At 27.9% G+C, this 24,486-nt stretch overlaps 1 protein-coding gene and 3 long non-coding RNA genes across 7 annotated transcripts in view; 1 reads left to right on the top strand and 3 right to left on the bottom strand.

Annotated features, from left to right (window-relative positions):
- spen (spen family transcriptional repressor split ends) overlaps window positions 1–24,486 on the bottom strand; it is a 277,605-nt gene that overhangs the window by 69,138 nt on the left and 183,981 nt on the right. The gene's annotated exons all lie outside the window — the stretch shown is intronic.
- Window positions 2,496–3,151, top strand: LOC142224621 (uncharacterized). The gene is made up of 3 exons (XR_012719179.1): window positions 2,496–2,606; window positions 2,691–2,789; window positions 2,865–3,151. It is a non-coding gene; the product is annotated as an uncharacterized LOC142224621 (long non-coding RNA).
- LOC142224619 (uncharacterized) lies at window positions 5,322–5,977 on the bottom strand. Its single transcript, XR_012719178.1, has 3 exons — window positions 5,867–5,977; window positions 5,684–5,782; window positions 5,322–5,608 (listed from the first exon to the last, which is right to left on the bottom strand). It is a non-coding gene; the product is annotated as an uncharacterized LOC142224619 (long non-coding RNA).
- LOC142224617 (uncharacterized) lies at window positions 12,619–13,409 on the bottom strand. The gene is made up of 2 exons (XR_012719177.1): window positions 13,088–13,409; window positions 12,619–13,031 (listed from the first exon to the last, which is right to left on the bottom strand). It is a non-coding gene; the product is annotated as an uncharacterized LOC142224617 (long non-coding RNA).

Below are 24,486 nucleotides of genomic sequence, written 5' to 3'. Positions count from 1 at the left end.
AACGTTTATAGTCGGCACGGCTCCATTTTAGCCTTTTGAGGCTAGCGTTGGCTTTTAGAGTGAGGGAGAGGTGGATATGAAATATTACTGTATAATTTTTGCCGCTTTTTTCTCAGCTTGAATTTGTTAAACCAACAAAATTGAGATCACGATAGAATTCCTCTCTCTTTTATTGAGAGAGCAAATTTAAAGGGTATATGTTAGGTTAGGTTATAGTAATAGCCCGTTAATTTAGGATCATTTAGAAATTCAATCCATTCTGATATCACATTAACTAAAATTCAATATGAATATATACAGGGTAGCTAGCACAAAGTTGCCAATTCAAATGACCATAATTTGCAGATGACAATATTTTTATTATTTCCTAAATGACAAAAATGTGGGAGGAAGAAATGTTAGTTTGGCACATGCTGTATAAAAATATATTGACTTATTTACAATCATAATGAATTATGAAAATAAACAGGAAATGAGAGTATAGGCGCTAACAACATAGATTTTCGACGCGAAAAAAAAATATCTTGATTGATGGCCATGTCTTCTTTTATCAGGAAGATTTCTCTATGTCTGATGCTTTCGTAGCACCTCTTCTTCTAACCAACTACAAAGAAAATTGTACTCAATGGCATTGTTAGTGAGCCAAAGAGAGAGAGAGAGGGAGAAATTTTAGCAGTAACCAGATAGAGGAATTTGAAGTTTTTTTTCCAATATTTCTTCTCCTAATTTAAGGAAAGAGAGTAAAACTTACTCACACTCTCTTACAAGCATTTAACCGTAGCATTATTTACAATTGTAAATATCTCAGTTTCGAAACTGTTGCCATTTGCGCAGTTTTTTTATAAAATTTTCATGAAAATAATGTTCCTTTTTTTGGAGAATATCAGAAAGTAAGCCCCACAATAATAATTTTAATTTCAGCCTACGTGAATAGTAGTCAGTCAATGCAGATCGAATAAGTGCCATATTGAGGATTAATTGAATAGTACGCGAATATACCTAATATCTTTCTACGGCAACCACATACACAGAAAAAAAAGTGTCTTGTAAATTTAAGGACCATTTTGACTTCCACATAGTTCAACAAATTTACTGTAATATAGTTCATTTTTCGTAACCACAACGAAAATTAACTTAGCTAAAGGAAAACTTATAAAAATTCAGTAAATGTTTTTTAGTTCACTAACTACGAAATGGGAAGGATTTTTCCTTAAATAAATTTCCAACACAGTAGTTAATGCATCGTTGATTCTATTATAAAAATACTTGGGCAATATAAAAATCTTACTACGAAATGTAGACAATTTACTAAGAAAAAATTTTGTATGGAAAAAAATTTTTGTAGTAAAAATTAACTTAACGACATTACCGATTCGTATGATGGCTACCTACAGATTATTTCCCTTTTTATTATAAGTTGGAGTGTTTTTCCTCACATTGAAAATTTTAGATAAAGTAGAATAAAAAGTAGTTAATATAATCCTTGCCGGGTGTATATCATTTTTTATAGATTCCTCATAGATTTGGTATATATTTTACCTTAACTTATAGATAGAATTCAAACTAATCAATAAACGTGCTACTGGAAAATGTGAGTGCATCATGTGAGGGAGTTTTTAAGAGACATTTTGTGTATATCTCGTATGATTGTTTGTGTTTGTTATTGCGTCATTTATGCTGTTGTTGGTTGTTTTGATTCTAGAGACAATGGAATGTTCCTTGTGTGTTGTTGGTATATTTTGTGGTGAGAGTTGTTTTCTTGCAATAGCGAGATCAGAAAGGGATCGTGTGTGTGTATGGAGTTGTTTTTCTTTACGGAGTTGTTTTTCTTTATGGCTATTTGTGTCTTTGAGTTTTATTGTTGCATTCAGTTATGTTGATGCATTTATGAAGTGCACACGTGGTTTTAATTTTGCAAAATTGTACGTGAGGTATTGGTGATTATTAATGAAAATACATTTATTTCGAAACATTTTATAAACTGAGAAGTGAATGATGTGATGTTAGAGTAATCAGAAACGCTTTTTATTGATAAAAACAAATAACAGATTAAAGAACTGTATATTTCTGTTAATAGTTTAAAATTAGTGCGGATTTTTAATTGATTTACATAAAAAATATACAACATGAGTGGTAATAGGATGATCTATATTTATTCTACATCTGGATCACAGGTTGGAGATGCAACCATGTTTTTGAATCTATATTTTTTATGTTACATCAATTCCTACAGGTGAGTACTAAGTTCGAGTTTAAACGCTAAAAATAAAAATAAATTACTAAGAAAAGTGTAAAATTGTACGTCTTCCGATACAAATTTAAATATAACTTGATGGAGAATAGCCCAAACCAAGTTTTTTATACAGATTATTTTTTTATAATGGATTATTAAAGAAAACGTATCATGAAAATTGCGATTTTAGCCTCTAAACTCGAACTTAATATCCACCTTAAATACTAAATGCTATACTGACAATTGGAAATTATGTCTAATTTTTTTTTTCATTTTTTATTTCAAATATATTCTGAGAATAATTTCAAAAACGTCCCATTAGTCCATGGATATGATTTCAATAATGTACCAACTGGATGGATTTTTCAATGTGGTAAGTTTTCTATAAACGGTATTTTGTCCGTTTTTAATAAAACTAAAATTTAAATTTATTAAAAATTATTATTTTCACTTGCAGGTAAACAGGTCTTGTAATGGTATTTTTTTGAATATTCTTACTGTTTAATGCTAATTAAGCTGATATCCTTATTGGCTCTAGGAAACACTCTTGAAAACCGTAAGTTAAAAATCAATATGAACGATAGAATTTGATAATATTTTTCTTATATTTTGCATAACTTTGCAATTTCAGATGCTTATAAGACAAATCCGCCCAACAAAAGTTAGCCAAAATCGATGAAATTGGACAATTCAATATATCTTTCATCTGGATAGAAAGCATGGAAATTTAAATTAATTAGTTTAGTCCTAATAACATAGAATATTACTCTTTTGAAGAAGCAATTACTAACTACCGACAAGTAACTGCATCCAACGTACTAATAAAAATATTTCCTTTATTGTATATCATAAGCCATAGTTTTGTGTAATATAATAATAATTTTTTGAAATAAAATACTGGTGGTTATAGAAAATTGACTTGTTTTGTACGAAAAATTTCTTAGTTGTATACAGGCTTGTTGTACCTTTGATTCCTCAATTTCTCTACTTTTTTGAAAATTATACCGACAAACAGTTTATTTCAAACCAATTTCTTAATACAGGTTTCCCAAAAAATCGTTAATTTTTCCGGATAGCAGGAATATTTTGAATGAGTTTAACTATATTCTTCCCAAAGCATAGTAATAATGAACTAAAATACGATGCAATACATGAACTAATTTATAAGAAAATCATGAACTTATCTAGATGAAAAAAATCTTTGGCGCCAAATCATGGTCATTCTTACTATGGGCTAGTTCATTTTTCATAAAAAATAGTAAACTTTTTTTTCGGTGTATGTATCACCCGATTTTCCCAAATTTGGCCAAAAAACCCTTATTTACCAACCGATCTTACTGAAAGTTGGCTTACTATAATCTTCTATAGTACTAACAATATTTGTAAAAAATCATCGAAATCGAGTCAGATTTAGCTATAGCTCCCATACATATGTACCGCCCGATTTTTCTAAAATTGGCTATAAAACCCTTATTTATCAACCGATAGTACTCAAAGTTGGCTAAATGTAATCTTCTATAGTACTAACTGTATATGCAAAAATTCATCGAAATCGGTTCAGATGTAGATATATCTCCCATAACATATATATGCATTGCCCGATTTTCAAAAATTTGCCCCTAATAACCTTATGTTTGACTATAAAGGCCTTATTTCTTAACTGATCTTACTCAAATTCAGCACAAGGTCACCTTTTGTGGTTTCAATTAAACCTGTGCAATATCATCTAAATCGTTTCAGATTTTGATATAGCTCCCTATATAAATCGCTTGATTTTCCCAACTCAACTTTCACATTTTTATTTATTATCCGATCGTATTTAGACTGAAATGTAACTCTTACATAATAATATTGCCCGATTTTCCCAAATTTTGATCTATTAATTGAGCGATTTCCTCTTTTTTAATAATGGACTCAATATTAGTTATATACTAACTCTGTATGTTATAATATCAGACATTTCTGCTCAGATTGTGCCAAAACTCCCAAAAAAATGTACCCCTTAATGTTCTCAGATATTGAAATGCGGTTTATCGCTCAAAACAACACCAATGTTAGCCCACAAATGCTTGTGTTTACTAATTCAGTAGGGGTGGTTTAAGGTATGACATAGTCGGTCCCGCCCAACTTTCTACTTTACTTACTTGTTTTATATATGTCTCTAATATTAAAGCTTTATTATTTTCCTATAATATTCCTCATAATGGGCATGTCAATTCATTTTAGCATCACCATAATACCCAAATAATTTTAATTAAAATTTTTAACCTAAAGCAAAATTCGGTGGTAAACATAAAAAATATTTTTACAAAATGGCCTACAGGTTCTAGTCTCAGTCTAGACTGTAAAAAATAAATTAAAATTGTACTTAAGCTACAAGACAGAGCGAAAACAAACAAAACATATGCCAAATGATAGCCGTGAAATATTAATAGGCTCGTTTCTAAAGTAAATATTTTTTTTTTTTAGATTCCCAAAATAAATTTATCTATGATTATGACGCGAAACTAAAGCAAAACCAGTCATCTATTAAATAACACAAACCATTAAATGTACTACAATTATCTTCTAATGTTGGTCTGAAAACTAAAACAAACGTAAATTAATCTTCAGCAACCTTAATGAGTTCTTTTACAAAAAAAAATCGAGTCATTTCGCGCTTATTCTGTTTTGCAAAAACTTTTTTTGTAGAAGGCCTCTTGTTTTTTTATGGTTAATGATGAAATGTACACCGAAAAAAAAGTTTACTATTTTTTATGAAAAATGAACTAGCCCATAGTAAGAATGACCATGATTTGGCGCCAAAGATTTTTTTCATCTAGATAAGTTCATGATTTTCTTATAAATTAGTTCATGTATTGCATCGTATTTTAGTTCATTATTACTATGCTTTGGGAAGAATATAGTTAAACTCATTCAAAATATTCCTGCTATCCGGAAAAATTAACGATTTTTTGGGAAACCTGTATTAAGAAATTGGTTTGAAATAAACTGTTTGTCGGTATAATTTTCAAAAAAGTAGAGAAATTGAGGAATCAAAGGTACAACAAGCCTGTATACAACTAAGAAATTTTTCGTACAAAACAAGTCAATTTTCTATAACCACCAGTATTTTATTTCAAAAAATTATTATTATATTACACAAAACTATGGCTTATGATATACAATAAAGGAAATATTTTTATTAGTACGTTGGATGCAGTTACTTGTCGGTAGTTAGTAATTGCTTCTTCAAAAGAGTAATATTCTATGTTATTAGGACTAAACTAATTAATTTAAATTTCCATGCTTTCTATCCAGATGAAAGATATATTGAATTGTCCAATTTCATCGATTTTGGCTAACTTTTGTTGGGCGGATTTGTCTTATAAGCATCTGAAATTGCAAAGTTATGCAAAATATAAGAAAAATATTATCAAATTCTATCGTTCATATTGATTTTTAACTTACGGTTTTCAAGAGTGTTTCCTAGAGCCAATAAGGATATCAGCTTAATTAGCATTAAACAGTAAGAATATTCAAAAAAATACCATTACAAGACCTGTTTACCTGCAAGTGAAAATAATAATTTTTAATAAATTTAAATTTTAGTTTTATTAAAAACGGACAAAATACCGTTTATAGAAAACTTACCACATTGAAAAATCCATCCAGTTGGTACATTATTGAAATCATATCCATGGACTAATGGGACGTTTTTGAAATTATTCTCAGAATATATTTGAAATAAAAAATGAAAAAAAAAATTAGACATAATTTCCAATTGTCAGTATAGCATTTAGTATTTAAGGTGGATATTAAGTTCGAGTTTAGAGGCTAAAATCGCAATTTTCATGATACGTTTTCTTTAATAATCCATTATAAAAAAATAATCTGTATAAAAAACTTGGTTTGGGCTATTCTCCATCAAGTTATATTTAAATTTGTATCGGAAGACGTACAATTTTACACTTTTCTTAGTAATTTATTTTTATTTTTAGCGTTTAAACTCGAACTTAGTACTCACCTGTAGGAATTGATGTAACATAAAAAATATAGATTCAAAAACATGGTTGCATCTCCAACCTGTGATCCAGATGTAGAATAAATATAGATCATCCTATTACCACTCATGTTGTATATTTTTTATGTAAATCAATTAAAAATCCGCACTAATTTTAAACTATTAACAGAAATATACAGTTCTTTAATCTGTTATTTGTTTTTATCAATAAAAAGCGTTTCTGATTACTCTAACATCACATCATTCACTTCTCAGTTTATAAAATGTTTCGAAATAAATGTATTTTCATTAATAATCACCAATACCTCACGTACAATTTTGCAAAATTAAAACCACGTGTGCACTTCATAAATGCATCAACATAACTGAATGCAACAATAAAACTCAAAGACACAAATAGCCATAAAGAAAAACAACTCCGTAAAGAAAAACAACTCCATACACACACACGATCCCTTTCTGATCTCGCTATTGCAAGAAAACAACTCTCACCACAAAATATACCAACAACACACAAGGAACATTCCATTGTCTCTAGAATCAAAACAACCAACAACAGCATAAATGACGCAATAACAAACACAAACAATCATACGAGATATACACAAAATGTCTCTTAAAAACTCCCTCACATGATGCACTCACATTTTCCAGTAGCACGTTTATTGATTAGTTTGAATTCTATCTATAAGTTAAGGTAAAATATATACCAAATCTATGAGGAATCTATAAAAAATGATATACACCCGGCAAGGATTATATTAACTACTTTTTATTCTACTTTATCTAAAATTTTCAATGTGAGGAAAAACACTCCAACTTATAATAAAAAGGGAAATAATCTGTAGGTAGCCATCATACGAATCGGTAATGTCGTTAAGTTAATTTTTACTACAAAAATTTTTTTCCATACAAAATTTTTTCTTAGTAAATTGTCTACATTTCGTAGTAAGATTTTTATATTGCCCAAGTATTTTTATAATAGAATCAACGATGCATTAACTACTGTGTTGGAAATTTATTTAAGTAAAAATCCTTCCCATTTCGTAGTTAGTGAACTAAAAAACATTTACTGAATTTTTATAAGTTTTCCTTTAGCTAAGTTAATTTTCGTTGTGGTTACGAAAAATGAACTATATTACAGTAAATTTGTTGAACTATGTGGAAGTCAAAATGGTCCTTAAATTTACAAGACACTTTTTTTTCTGTGTATATGCATATGAGAGCTAGATCTCAATATGAACCGATTTGGATGAACTTTTGCAGACTTAAATGGTGATGAAGAAGATTACCTTTTGCCAAATTTGGTGACGATCCGTTTGTAAAAAAGCGCAACGTGGCCCCATTTGTCGAAATCGGGCGATACATATATATGGGAGCTATATCTAAATGTGGTTAGGGTATACAAATTAAAAAAATTGAAAAAATCGATTATTTATTAATAGAAAGTAGTTGACACGAAGTATTACCATATTTTATCTTTTATTTGGTGTGAAATATTTTTTATTGATCCGAAAGTTGTGCAAGTAAACTAAATTCCAGAATCTATTAACTTTTGCTTGATATGAAGACCGATTGATTTTCAATAGGGTTTTTTTTAGTATTTTCAAAAATGTATTACCCTGGATATTGTCAATTTGTAATGTCAACCACGAAATGAGGAAAAATATCCAAGCAGCTCTTTGTGCCAAGTTACATAAATAAATTACCATTTTCCTAGCAAAAATAAAATGCACATTTATTTTTTTAGATAAATATAATCCTCATAAAACATTCCTTCAAAAATAAAAATAATTAATTTCTTTTAATATTTGTTGAAATTTTCCGAGAATGTGAACAAACATAACCTTTTCATGCCTTATATATTAAAAACAGTTTTTGACATCAAATCTAAAGATCTTTAAGTATTTTTGACATTTACTACGTTTTATACAGGTACATGATGTTTTCAACGTTTACAACTTTTTGACAGTAGAAACGCCAAAAAATTGCTACTGCATATGACGAAAAAATTAATCATATATTGTTTTATATCTAAGGTAAGGGGTCATTGTACATACTATCTTGGGGACCACCTTAGCGCCAAGAACAAGGGCATATTTACCTAAACAGCTGTTATTTTCTCAATTTCTGGCAGACTGTTCTTTCCCCATAGCAATTATGATGTTATTATCAATAATAGCTACCATTAGATACTCTTCTCTAATACACTCATCCACCCACTCACTCTCACCATTATCGCAACCATTTCTCTCTCTCCACAAGAAAATATGTTTTGTCCGGCAAATTGTCTCATGACGTTTTATGTTTTCCATAGAAGAGATCATAAGACTGTTGTTGTTGTTGTTTTAATAAAAAAAACATAAAAATTTGTTGAAAATAGTTTCCAACAATGCTTTGTTGTTTTTGATTACATTTTTTTTTGTTATTCATTAGATTTTAGTATTGTATAAATTATTTTATATTGTTTGTTTTTGTTTTGTGAATTTATTTTATTATAATGTTGCAGTTGCTATTGTTGTTGTTGCTACTGCCATCGTCGTCATCATCATCATTATAATGATGGCTGGTGCTGTTGGTTTTATGGTTATCGTTGTTGTTTTTCTTTTCTAGAAAAGCAAAGAAGAGGAAGCAACGACAAATAGTTCGTTGAACTTTTGCATCAATTCTTTGTTTGTCAGCGAGTGTATGTGTGTGTGTGTGTGTGCATGAGTTTGTGTAAAAGTTATGTGTTTGTGTGCTTTTGGTGTCAGTGAAAGAAAGAGGCACGCTTCGTTTGAAGCTTCTATCTTTTGGATTTCGAGTGTTTCTTTTGCTATATCAATGATGCAGTAGCACGAAATAAGAAATTCTTCATAGAGAAAAGCTACTTCACAATATTTCCTTGTGGCATTTCTACGCTTATTGTTGGTGAAAAACGAATATATTTGATCTCCTATAGTGTAAATATAAAGAAATCAATAGAACAAAAAAAAATGTGCAAAAACACAATCATAGAGATTGTGCACCCAGAAAATGAATATGATCGCCTCAAACATGTTTCAAGAATAAAATGTTATTTTGTGGACGGGAAACATTTACCATATTTGTCGAAACAATGTTATTTTCTCGCATAAAATGTAGCTGATTTGTTTGGCGAGAAAAAAATTTTTCCTACAAAAATGTTTCATGTTCCCCGTCCAAAAATAAAATTGTGCTTTGGAAGCATGTTTTCCTTACCTGGTAGTAGTGGAATACTTGTTTACTTATATCTCCTATAGGATGATTCAAATGTCCGACGACTACCAACCAACGTCAACTAAAAAATTAATTTATACAATTAATTTCTGTTTTATTAAAAATATTAAATTGAATATATTGAAATATTCAATAAAAATTTCAATTCGAAAATTTTTATCAAATTTTTTTAAGTAATATAATTTAATTTACGACTATTCATTAGAAAACAAAAACATTGAATAATTTTAAAATTTCAAATGAGTTTTGTAAAATATTGCTTTTGATAAAAACAACAATCACAATATATTACGCCTATAATATATATGACTTATTCAAATCGATACAATTACATTCGTTTAATATTTTCGTGATCTACATAGAAAAATATCACCAAAATTTTTCCAATTAAAATTAAAAAAATATTCAATTAAAAATTTAATTGGTTCAAGAAATTTTTGAATTGAAACAAAACAATCACAAAAATTAATTGGATCAATTAATTTTTTTATTGCATCAATTAATTTTTTAAATTGAATTTGGTTATTTATATTATTATTTCTGTGATTATTGAAGATTCAATTAAAATTTAATTGGATCTATTAATTTCGTGATTGAAGACAAAAAATATGTTTTCTGTGTATTTAGGATTTATTTTATAAATTTGTTGTATTTCCTTTTTCGTTTTGAATAAAGGCAATGATTTTGATTACATTTAGGAAAGCAATCGTAACGGTAAGAGTACATAACATGGGCAAGTAATTAGCATCTAAGACGTATGCTGTAACATTTCGAGTTGGCAACACTGTAGTTTCAATTCCGTTACATATTTGGCAACATCTCTACCATGACACTCTCTTTCTATGTCTCTCTCTCTTTACCACGGCATTTAATCAGTTGATTCATCAATAACGGTAAATGTGCTAAGGAAGGAGGTATACATTTATAATATCATAATCTCCGACTTAAATTATTAATGATGATTTTGTTTGCGATTACAATAAAATATTTATTACGTGTATATCAATAAAAAACATTGGAACCTCTGACTTGATATATATCACAGTTGGGCATAGCCGTCAATATTGCCTTACATATCCAAATATAGGGTGCATACACACCAAGCATAACCACACAGAAGAGTTATGATGTTCCATGTTTTCTAGCATTTCTTAGCGTTGCTATATTTATAAATTCTATTTTTTTAGCAATTGGTTTTTTTCCATTCTTTTGAGTTCAGTTGATGTTTTTTTTTTGCGACGCAAGTTCTTTGAAGACGCATAAATAACACATACATTTACATAGCCATACACACAAACACAAATCAATGTAAATACATGTCATATGGCATACACAAGTATGTACATATTTTCCATATATGTATATGAAGGTAATATTCTAAATATGGTTTCCTTATACCGTTTCAAGTGTCTGAAATTTGACAGACACCTCAACTGTTTGTCCATTCCGTGTGTTCCATCCATAAGTATGTATGGATGTAGAAGATGACATATATGTACATCAGTCTGTCTGTTGTCTGGCTATGCGACACTTTTGTCACTCCATTGGTCTTTCGCTTGGTTGACATCACAATGACAATATGTGGTAGAGAGCGCATAGAGGTGGCACTTATTTCATGGCTGGCATGCAATACATATAGAATGTTGTGGTGACAATTTCACTGAAGCAAATCATCTTTAATTATAAGCCGCTCTCTGTCAGCGCTTTTGTAAGTTTTAGTTTGTTGGAAATTGAGGAGTGACTTTGAATGATTCTCAAATCGATTTGAGATTAGGCAGGAAGGCATAATGTAGCAAAGAAAACAATTAAATCGAATTGAATTGTATCCCGTATATTTTGATTTTTATTAATGAAAAGAGACTATTAAATCTCAATTTAATTGTAGCCTATGTGTTTTCATTTTTTATTCAAAACTATTTATAAATAAAATTTAATTTATTTGGGTTTCTTTAATCTAATTAAATTAATTTAATTTATAATACTCCAATTTGATTTATTTAAAAATCAATTAATTCAATTTAATTAAAATTTAAATTAATTAAAGTTTTTTTAATCGCATTAAAAACTTGACCTTATTTGAAAACTAAATTAAAATTGTTTATAAAATTTAATTCAATTTATTTTGGCATCTTCAATTTAATTGAATTATTTTAATATATAATACTCCAATTTGATTTATTTCAAAATCATCATTATTTCAATTCAATTCAAAAGTTAAATTAATTAAAGTTATTTTTTATTCGCATTAAAAACCTGACCTTATTTGAAAACAACTAAAAAAGTCGTAAAGAAAATAAAAAAAACAGTTTTTATTAAAAATTATTATTGCTGTTGTTTTTAAATATTTTTTTTTTATAAATCACTTAATTTTAAAGTCTTTCCAACAGTGTTTTCAATTCTTTCGAATTTCGTTAGCCAATATTTGATTTATATAAAAGTTTTACTGAATAAATTTTAAGTTATTTATAATTTATATCTAACTTTGGTAATAAATAAAACTTTTTCAAATAAAATAAAATCCATCAACATCAAAAGTCACCCGCTTAGTTGTTATTGTTGTCATCAAAACGATTGAATGAAAGTTGATGTATTTCTGAACACTCCCTCCCATCACGAAGCAAAAAAAAAAACAACAAAAATAAAAATAAGTAAATAAATAAAATAAAACTACAACCATACATTTTTTTATGACATGACACACTTGGCGAATGTATATTTTAATGAAATATCTCTTGAAAATGTCGAAGAACTTAGAGACGCTATACCGTTACTTCGTCGTATGCCAATGGCCTGAGGGTCCTCAAACAATGTGGTCAGTGTTGGCCACTCGTGACTCAGACAAATCGGTCGTGCCAATTAGAATTCAACTGAATTCAAAATCGTCTGCAAAAAACAAAACACAAATCACAAAACAACAGACACTTTTACATTGTGCAGTAAACAAAAAAGGTTTCCAACAATGCAAAAGGGGAAATTTGGGGGGGAGAATAAAAAAAAAACTTTCTAGAATTTTATGGTTTTGACAAATAAAATGTTAAGCTTATTTTCCATTTTTTGGTATGAATACAGTCGAAGCTCGGTTTTACGAACGATATATTGTCAGGCCCTTTCGTTATTTAGAAAAATTCGTTAAATCGAACTGAAATTTAAAACGTTTTATAATCTTTAATTTTTATTGGAAATTCACATTTTTCTGTCATACAACTAGAGCTTTGTAAACACTGGATGAAATTAAGATGCTAAATACGTATTTAAATTATAATTTTACTTAAAATAGTCCTTTAAGGATTTTTGTACTACAACGACTTGTAGGCTTTTTTGAACGGCTTCTTCTTGAAGTTCTCGTAAAACTAAAGACTTGGATATATCGATGTTATTTTCTTCACTCCATTGAATGCATGTTTCCAAACATTTCATGGCATCTACATATCTTACTCTGGTCTTAGTTCTTGATGTATGCCGTAATACCTCAATGTTCCCTTCCTCATCCTCATCGCTAAAATTATCCTCCAAATCATGATCATTCCATTCAATTATATCGGCTGGACTGAAAGTGAGCTGAAGAGTTGGAGAGTATTGTAAATTTGTGTGATTAAAAACTGGTGTTTACTCACGGTGGGAAAAATCGAACTGAGCAATCGTACTCCGCGCCTTATGCAAACAACTTCATCTTGTTGAGTTAGGATGGAGAGAGGAATGTCTTCTTCATCGGTAGTTAACTTTTCACTCAAAATTTTGTTCCAACTACTCGCCAATGTTTCCTACTTTACGGATTTCCAAGCTAACCCAATCATGTTTGCTGCATCATACAGACTTAAGTTTTTTAAAAATTCCACTATGTTGTCTGATTGCGACGAAACAATTTTCGATAAAACGCTACTTCTATAATGCATTTTCAGCATACGAATTGGATTTTGATCCATTGGTTGAACAAGTGGAGTAACATTTGGTGGCATATAAAGCGTCCATATTTTCCCATCTATAGTTTGCTTTGCCAACTCTTCTGCTGGTGGATGACAAGAAGCATTATCCAAAATTAACAATGCATTTAGTGGAAGCTTCTTCGATTTTAAAAAATGTTCAACCTAGGGAGAAAGGAAATCAATAATAATTTACATGAATTGCGCTCTAAAAACTACTCACCTCTGGAACAAACATTTCAAAAAAACAAACTTTGAATATACCGGAATTCATCCACGAGTTTTTTGCGTGGATATAGTTTAAGGGCAAAGTCTTGTTTCTGAAGGAGCGCGGCTGCTTGGATTTTCCTTATAAGCAAGGGTTTTATTCTTTTCGTACCAGACGAATTAGCACAATGGAGAACCGTCACTCTTTCTTTCGACAATTTTCTTCCGGGGGCCGTAACTTCTTCCGCGTGGACAAATGTTTTATTTGGAAGCATTTTCCAAAATAAACCTGTTTCGTCGGCATTAAAAACTGCATCAGGTGTTAACATATTCGATTTAATGATATCCTGTAATTCTTTTTTAAACGGTTCAACAGCGCCTGCATTCGAAGATAACTTCTCACCAGATTCCTTAAGTAGACGAATACCATATCTTTTTTTGAATTTCGTAAGCCAGCCTTCACTTGCATTAAATTTGCCACCCTTCGGTTTTCTCTGAATTTCAATAGCTTTTGTTTTTAATGTCATTCCACTCACGGGAACAAATTTTTTCCTTTGCTGAAGAAACCAAGCGTAAAGTTTGTTTTCCATTTCTGGGTATTCTCCTGCTCTTACATTCATACGAGACTTTGCCCCATTGTTTGTTTCTTTTAGATTCGAAAAGATCTTTTTTTTGTTTTTTTAAGGGTGCTTATTCACGACTTAGGAATTCCGTACTTGTTTGAAATTTCAGAAAGGCTTAAACCGTTTTTGCAATCATCTAGTATTGCTGCTTTTTTACCCAAAGGAATTCTTTTTCGACTCATTGATTTTTAATTCACAGATCGCTTTCGCAGCTAAATTGCAACTAAACTTACTGATGTTTGATGAACGCAACAAAAAAAAAACTTACGGTATTACATGCTGTTGTTCTTCTTTGTCTTTTGTTTCTTTACTCACATTTTGTATTTATGGCTTATTTTCCTATGATTTAAATATCATTCGTTAAATCGAGCGTAAATTTTTTCAGCCGTTCGTTATTTAGAATAGTCAATGTAATGAATTTGGACGTTCGTTAAATTGGATTTTCGCTAAATGGGATATTCGTTAAACCGAGCTTCGACTGTATATTAAATTTATGTAATTTTGATTATGGAGATAAAATCATCACTGTATGTTATTCACCTAAAACTCTATTGTGATTGATGTTGATTGTAACTCTCTTATGATGTGGTGAATGAAATATACATATCTGTCATCATATAGGTGATATAGGTGACAATTGTTTTTAGGGTTGCCATGCTTTTACCTTAAATCAAACAATTTTGGCAGATACTTGGAAGATAGGAGTACTACTAGACTGGACGTTGTGCCACGAGACCTTGGAGAACAGTTAGATTTAAATTTTTTGTAAATCAGCTGACGAGATCATCTACTGTCAATATCATGGATGCTCAAGGGACAGTTTAAAAAAGCAGAATTATAAATGTATTCTTTATCCCGCAGGCATTTTTAATTTACAATGGACTAGCTGTGCAATTAAGACTTGCCTGCTATTGTGACCTAATCTAAGGTTAAGAAAACAATTTTCTGCTATCTAATCACATGTGATGACTAGTAATATATTATAGTAACGTAACCTATTCCCATGAGTGCATTTAATTAAACAGCGTCCTTTTCCGTTCGTGGTTGCAATCGATTACATGGAATTTAAACACCTATGTAGAATGTTTTGTAAAATTCTCTTTTAGAGTGTCGGGTTTAAAAAATAATAGAAAATAATCTTTCTTTTGAATTGAAACAATAACAGCACATGTGATATCCATGTGAGTGTTAAATGTTTTCTGTTTTTTCCAAAATCCTTTTTGTGGATTTTTTAGTTATTTTTTAAAAATGCTCGTTCTTCCTCATTTAGCACCCACGTTCTATTTAACATTTATTCACCTCATTGTGGTGAAAATGGCATTCGGCATTTTCCACATTTAAGTGAAGGGAATACTATAGCGGTAAGGTGAATGAAATGTTATTAATATTAAAGTGGGTCAAAATGCTTACTTTATTAATAATATTTATAATTATCATAAAATAAGAATATAAGTAATGACAGAAACTAGGGTACTAACTTCAAAGATTTCCGACCCATCAATCTCCTTAATTTAATATTTCTATAGAGAAATTTAATTTTATTTTAAAAATATCAACAATATTTTACAGTTAAAATTTTAATTTAATTGGCAAACTCTCCCAAATAAAAAGAATCAATTAATTCATTTAAAATTTAATTAAATCAATATTTAATTACTTGAATCAATAAAAGTTTTAATTAGCATTGATATGTACTTAGGTTAGGTACAGTGCCAACTTGTTATACCACATATAGTAGTGAGAGACACCATATAAGGAAGAGTCATCAGATAATGGATAGAGGGGTAACAGACATCACTGCGGTGAAAAAGTCGTATTCATGACCCGTTTTTATGAGTATAATAGTCAGCTACCCAATATGGTGAGATATCTCTCAATGTGAGGGTAAGATTGAAATTCACAAATTTTTCATTGTGTTTGTGAGATACCCATTGGAGTATAGAGAACATTTCGAGAGATCGCCTTAACATATTTTAACACTGGAAATAACAGAACATTTAATCAACAGATTAACATGAGCATTAGCAATGATGCGTAGTGAGGAATGTCATAGAGAAAAAGAGACCTTAGATAATAGATTGAGGGGGTAACTGGTATTACTGCGACAAAAAAATAGTGGCCAGACCCATTTTGTGAGTCCAAAAGTCATACTACCCAATAAAAATATCTCTCATGTGAGAGTAAGCTTGATATGTAAAAATTTATCATTATTTTTATGAGATAACCACGGCAGTAAAGAAATCATTTGCAGAGATCGCCTTAATATATGTTATCATTAGAAATAACAGAAGGATTAACATTAAACATAAAACATAAGAATGATTTTAATGCAATCAGATAAAAATCAAGCGGAAACAATCGCTTTTACTAGCATTGCTAAATCAGGTTAGGTATTCATTCCATTGTGAGAGAAGGAATATGATCACCTCAAACATATTTCAAGAGCATTGTTGGCAGCCATCGTGGTGCAATGGTTAGCATGCTCGCCTTGCATACACAAGGTCGTGGATTCGATTCCTGCTTCGACCGAACACCAAAAAGTTTTTCAGAGGTGGATTATCCACCTCAGTAATGCTGGTGACATTTCTGAGGGTTTCAAAGCTTCTCTAAGTGGTTTCACTGCAATGTGGAACGCCGTTCGGACTCGACTATAAAAAGGAGGTCCCTTGTCATTGAGCTTAACATGGAATCGGGCAGCACTCAGTGATAAGAGAGAAGTTCACCAATGTGGTATCACAATGGACTGAATAGTCTAAGTGAGCCTGATACATCGAACTGCCACCTAACCTAACCTAAGAGCATTGTTGTCGCAAAAATATTCTTTTCTCGTCAAACATAACATGGTTTCCGAAATCACATACATAATTTGCGAGAAAATAACATGGTGTCGACAAACATGTTACATGTTTTCCGTGAAAAAGTAACATTTTGCTCTTGAAACATGATTGGGGTGATCATATTCCTTTTCTGTGTGCAGAGAGAGAGAGACAGACAGAGACTGAGCATTAGTGCTTAGTTACGGATGTATTAGAGGAAAGTGATCTTAACTGATGGGGTAGCAGGTATCATTGCGAGTGGTAGGCATATGTAAGGCCACATGCACGCAGAGATCATGATATAATCGTCCCCCACATGTTTTAAGAGCAACATTTTATTTTTGAATGGAACATTTTTGTCTTGGGAAGCCTTATGACTCATAGGTCACTGTTCAAGATATCTTGATCTCACTTAAATCATTGGGTGCTTGCATGCGCACAACATCTAAACCACCTTTATTCGATGTCATTAATCAATCCTGTTTTAATACATTTTTACAAGCTTTGCTCTTTAATATCCTTATAAATGACAAACAAAACAAGGATCATAGCTTACAATGAATCTTGGTTACACAAGAAACATGGTTCAATACATGCAACTTGTTTTTTGGCATATTTGAATTAGGTCTATTGCTTTGCCACTTTGCATTTTATGTGAACACGTCCCAACATTTTGGTATGCCGGAATATAATCTACGCCTTTCGACCTGGTTATACCACCGCAACCGAAGCCAATAAAAGTTGCATGCATGTTAAATTAACTTCCGTTCTTTTTTGATTCCTTTGTTATTTTGTTGTGAGAGTAAAACTTTGATAATTTTTCATATGTTAAGAAACCATAGAAACCTTTGGCCAATGACCTGCTCAATTACTGCAAGAAGAGGACTTTTGATGTTCTAAATACTACATACATGAGTTGGTAATTTTGTCAAATTTGCATGGTAACTATATGTAATAATTAAAAAAAAATTATTAAAATAAACTAAGTCCTTAGAAAAATTATAGGCTTGGGTTGAAAGTTTGTATAAATAAAAATTACCTGTTAAATATATAATACCATGAGTGTGTAAAAAACGAGGACATACCTGAAACGGGAGAAAATGTTAAATCATTAATAAAGAAAGTTGAGGTTCTTTAAGAAATTAAATGAAAATATAGTAAAATCAAATTTTAAATAAATTAAATTAAAATTGTTATATACCAAAGTAAAAACCGGAGTTTGGGTTATATCTAATTTCTTTTTTGGTGATTTGAAAAAAAAAATCAAAGTGATATGTATATGTGCATATTTGGAATTTGGCATACATTGTTATGTTATTTACAAATTCAAAGAGAGAAAAAAAACATAATTGTTATATCAGCGCTTTTCCAACTTTATGCTCTGCTAATAACATTCATCTCTCATTAATGCATTCTCAAGAACAAGAACATAATTGTTGCAATATCAGCCCTTTTCCTACTCTACTCGCAAAAAGAGGTCTCGAAAAAATCTGTATCTTAATTTTAAAAATCTAAAATCACTAAGGAATGGTCAAAATATTTGGACACAAGTAGTTTTGTTTGAGTGGAGAAAGAATTTCTTCCCAAAAGTAAATGTTTCCATTATCATTTCCGGGCTCTGAATATTCGTTTTTTTATTATCATCACGTTTGCCACTCGTGCCAAAACTAATCTAATTTTTTGTCAAATTTTTATTTTTATAGAAAGTTTTGTCAAAATTGTTTTTCTGTAGAAAGTTTTTTTTTTTTAATTTTATTTCTTTATAGAAAATATTGCCAAAATTTTATTTTTATATAGAAAATTTTGTCAAAATTGTGTTTCTATAGGAAATTTGGCCAAAACTTTATTTCTAAAGAAAATTTTCTCAAAATTTTATCTCTACAGAAAATTTTCACAAAACTTCATTACTATATAGAAAATTTTGTTAAAATTTTATTTCAATAGAAAATTTTTACAATTTTTTTTCTATAGAAAATTCTGACAAAATTTTATTTCTATAGAAAATTTTCCCAAATTTTTAACACTATAGAAAATTTTCTCAACATTTTCTTTTTATAGAAAATTTTCTCAAATATTTAATACTACAGAAAATTTTATCAAGATTTAATTTCAGTAGAAAATTTTCACAAAATTTTATTTCAATAGAACATTTTCGCAAAATTTTATTTCTACGGAAAATGTTCACAAAATTTCATTTCTATATAGAAAATTTTGTTAAAATTTTATTTCAATAGAAAATTTTGACAATTTTTTTTCTATAGAAAATGTTGACAAAATTTTATTTCTATAGAAAATTTTCCGAAATTTGTAACGCTATGGAAAATTTTCTCAACACTTTATTTTTATAGAAAATTTTCCCAAATATTTAATACTACAGAAAATTTTATCAACATTTAATTTCAGTAGAAAATTTTCACAAAATTTTATTTCTTTAGAAAAATTTCACAAAATTTTATTTCTATACTAAATTTTATTTCTACAGAAAATTTACTCAAAATTTTATTTCTATAGAAAATTTTTTCAAAACTTTATTGCTGTAGAGACTTTCCACAAAATTTATTTTCTGTAGAGACTTTCCACAAATTTTTTTTTTGTAGAGACTTTCCACAAAATTTTATTTCTATATAGAAAATTTTGTCCAAATTTTTTACACCAGAAAGTTTTGTCAAAATTGTATTTCTATAGTAAAAATTTTTTAAAAATTTTATTTCCATAGAAAATTTTCTAAAAATTTTATATCAATAGAAAATTTTCTAAAAATTTTATGTCAATAGATAATTTTCTCAAAATTTTATTTCTGTAGAAAAATTTCTCAAAATTTTATTTCAGTAAAAAATTTTAAAACAATTTTATTTCTGTAGTAAATGTTCACAAAATTTTATTTCTATAGAATTTTAAAAATATTGATAAAATTTTCTATAGAAATAAAATATTGAGAAGATTTTCTATAGACATAAAATTTTTAGAAAATTTTATATAGAAATAAAATTTTCTAAAAATTTTCTTTAGGAATAAAATTTTCTAAAAATTTTCTTTAGGAATAAAATTTTAAAAATTTTTCTATAGAAATAAAATATTGACAAATTTTTATTTTTACAGAATTTTTTTCAAAATTTTATTTCTATAGAAGTATTTACCAAATTGTGTTACTATAGGAAATTTGGTCCAAATTTTAGTCCTTTAAAAATTTAAAATCTACCAAAACATGAAGAATTCTATCAATTTACCAAACAGTAAAAAAATCTAAAATTTTTGGTAGAATTCTACCAACTGGGGCATTCGTGGTTATCACCCTTTATGCACCCAATAAATTGCCGGCATTTTTTGCCCCATCATTCGAACTGGTCTCCAATGATGTAACCAAAATTTTGAAAGGCTTCCATCAAATGGCTTACATGCTTTTTTTTTTATTGTTTTACTGTCCCAAGGTTTTTCCTCCTCATGTTAATAGAATCCCATGAGGACGACTTGGACAATATGCGTAAATTTCAATTACCCATACTCTGGGTAATATAATTTCATTTTAAAATCAAAGTGGCAACAAAAAAGTGAAATAACACAAACAAGGAAATCCATTTGAAATTCAATTGATTGTTTATTTTTTATGTCTTCACTGTTGGTTTTATTTTCTGTCCAACAGGAAAAAGAATAATAATAATAAAACAAAAAACATGCGAAGACCAGTAAAATACGAATAGATCATTCACATGCAGGGCATATGTAGAGCATATGTTAATTAAGGGGGGTCCGCCAAAAAAAAAAAAAAAACATCCAGAGAAAAATACCATGCTACAGCATGTGAAGATTACGATGACAGGAAAAAGGAGACCTGATTTTAAATAAAAAAAAAAATATTAAAAAAAATGAGTCTCAGCTTTGATGATACTTTTTTTAGGATTTCTCTTGCGAGCGATTGTCATATGCAGTCAATATTAAATTTAAATATTTTGTATATTTTTCATTTCGTTTTTATACGACACCACTTTCATTAGTGGATTTTACATACGCTACAATATTTTGGTCATTTATTTTAGGCTTATTCATTTTTTTTTGTTTGGTGAAAGTCTTATGCCAAATATAAATTAATTGGTAGAAATTGTTTTTTTTTTTGTTTTTGTTATACAAAGCCAACGAAATGGCTAAAGGTTTCATTTTACTTTATGCATAATGGGGCAAGCTATTTTACGAAAAAAAAAAAAAAAAATGCGACTGTTATATTATCCCCCAGTTCTGATATTCGGAATAGTATTAAAGAGAACTACCATATGCTTTTATTTTAGGATTATGAAAATATCGCCAAATTAAAATTTTGCGCTTCCGAATATCGGAAACATGGGGGTATATGTTATTATACATTTATTTTTATATATATTTATTTAAAATTATTAAATTTACTTACTATTAATATATTTTAATTGAATTTTATTAATAAGCTTCAATTGGAATCAAACCATTTACAAACGGCGGTTAGAAGTTTTAGCAATGCTTTTCAAACTATCCAATATGTGGGGTCTCACACTACGTAGCAAGCACGGTTGCTACTCGTGCCAAAAATAATCTACCAAAATTTCCAGAAAATCTACCAAATTTAAAAAATCTTATTTTGAAAATTTTGTAATTTTATTTCTATAAAAAATTTTGTCAAAATTTAATTTCTATAGAAAATCTTGTCAAAATTGTATTTCTATAGAAACTTTTGTCAAAATGTTATTTCTGTAGTAAGTGTTCAGAAAATTTTATTTCTATAAAAAATTTTGTTAAAAAATTATTTCTGTAGTAATAAATGTAGTAGTATTTTAGGATTAAGAAAATTTTGTCAAAATTTTATTTCTATAGAAAATTTTGTCAAAATTTTATTTCTATAGAAAATTTTGTCAAACTTTTATTTCTATAGAAAATTGTATCAAAATTTTATTTCTAAAGAAAATTTTATCAAAATTTTATTTCTATTGAAAATTTTGTCAAAATTTTATTTCTATAGAAAATTTTGTCAAAATTTTATTTCCATAGAAAATTTTGTCAAAATTTTATTTCTATAGAAAATTTTGTCAAAGTTTTATTCCTATAGAAAATTTTGTTAAAGTTTTTATTTCTGTAGTAAATTGTGTCGAAGTTTTATTTCTGTAGTAAATTGTGTCGAAGTTTTATTTCTATAGAAAATTGTGTTAAAATTTTTATTTCTGTAGTAAATTTTATCAAAATTTTATTTCTATAGAAAATTTTGTCAAAATTTTATTTCTATAAAAAATTTTGTCAAAATTTTATTTCTATAAAAAATTTTGTCAAAATTTTATTTCTATAGGAAATTTTGTCAAAATGCTATTTCTGCAGCTTGTGTTCATAAAATTTTATTTCTATAAAAAATTTTGTTAAAATTTTATTTCCACTTTTGTTAAAATTTTATTTCTATAGAAAACTTTGTCAAAAATTTATTTCTGTAGTAAAAATAGAACTATATGCTTATATTTTAGGATTAAGAATATATGATCAAATTAAACTTTTGCGATTCCGAATATCGAAACATGGGGGTATATTATATATCATTTACAACTTTTAAATTTATTAATGGTCAAAATTTTATTTCTATAGAAAATTTTGTAAAAATTTTATTTCTATAGAAAATTTTGTCAAAATTTTATTTCTATGGAAAATTTTGTTAAAATTTTATTTCTATAGAAAATTTTGTCAAAATTTTATTTCTATAGAAAATTTTGTCAAAATTTTATTTCAATAGAAAATTTTGTCAATATGTTATTTCTGAATCTATTGAAACAGAATCTATTGAAAATTTTTCAAAATTTTATTTCTATAGAGAATTTTGTCAAAATCTTATTTCTATAGAAAATTTTCTCAAAATTTTATTTCTATAGAAAATTTTCTCAAAATTTTATTTCTATAGAAAATTTTCTCAAAATTTTATTTCTATAGAAAATTTTGGCAAAATTTTATTTCTATAGAAAATTTTGTCCAAATTTTATTTCCATAGAAAATTTTGTCAAAATTTTATTTCTATGGAAAATTTTGTTAAAATTTTATTTCTATAGAAAATTTTGTCTAAATTTTATTTCTATAGAAAATTTTGTCAAAATTTTATTTCAATAGAAAATTTTGTCAAAATGTTATTTCTGAATCTATTGAAACAGAATCTATTGAATATTTTGTCAAAATTTTATTTCTATAGAGAATTTTGTCAAAATTTTATTTCTATAGAAAATTTTCTCAAAATTTTATTTCTATAGAAAATTTTCTCAAAATTTTATTTCTATAGAAAATTTTCTCAAAATTTTATTTCTATAGAAAATTTTGTCAAAATTTTATTTCTATGGAAAATTTTGTTAAAACTTTATTTCTATAGAAAATTTTGTCAAAATTTTATTTCTATAGAAAATTTTGTCAAAATTTTATTTCTATAGAAAATTTTGTCAAAATGTTATTTCTGTAGTAAGTGTTCAGAAAATTTTATTTCTATACAAAATTTTATTAAAATTTTATTTCTATTTTTTTCAATTTTAGGTTTAAGAAAATGTGATCAAATTAAAATTTTGCGATTCCGAATATCGGAACATGGGGATATATTATATATCATTTACAACTTTTAAAAGTACTTACTATTAATTGTCAACATTTTATTTCTATACAAAATTTTGTCAAAATTTTATTTCTATACAAAATTTTGTCAAAGTTTAATTTCTATTGAAAGTTTTGTAAAAAATTTTATTTCTATAGAAAATTATGTCAATATTTTATTTCTGTAGTAAGTTTGTTTGAAAATTTTATTTCTATAGAAAATTTTGTCGAAATTTTATTTCTACAGAGAATTTTGTCAAAATTTTATTTCTATATAAAATTTTGTCAAAATTTTATTTCTATAGAAAATTTTGTCAAAATTTTATTTCTATAGAAAATGTTGTCAAAATATTATTTCTAGAGAAAATGTTGTCAAAATTTTATTTCTATAGAAAATTTTCTCAAAATTTTATTTCTTTAGAAAATTTTGTCAAAATTTTATTTTTCTAGGTTTTTTTAAATTTATTTCTATAGAAAATTTTGTAATTTTTTTTTTTTTTTTTGCATAGACAATTTTGTCAAAATTTTATTTCTGTAGTAAATTTGATTCAAAATTTTATTTCTACAGAACATTTCATCAACATTTTATTTCATATAAAATTTTTACAAAATTTTATTTCGATTGAAACATTTTATTTTATTTCTATATAAAATTTTGTTAACATGTCGTTTCTTATAGGATGAATGAAGTGAGCCAAAGTTGAAAAATAAACATGTTACCTGTCTTCTATTAATATATTTGAAAAGCCCAAACATAGACTATCTAAAATGTTAAAAAAATAATAAATATTCAATAGATATTTAGACATATGATGGTCCATAGTTGGAAATCTAGTTCAAACTAGAATATTTTCATAATTTATATAAAAAAGGAGTAGAA

Source organism: Haematobia irritans, chromosome 2 (genome assembly GCF_050003625.1).
Source record: "Haematobia irritans isolate KBUSLIRL chromosome 2, ASM5000362v1, whole genome shotgun sequence".
Taxonomy (NCBI): Eukaryota; Metazoa; Arthropoda; class Insecta; order Diptera; family Muscidae; genus Haematobia; species Haematobia irritans.
The sequence above is the reverse complement of the archived record's forward strand: the minus strand, read 5'-3'. Positions and strand labels throughout refer to the sequence as shown.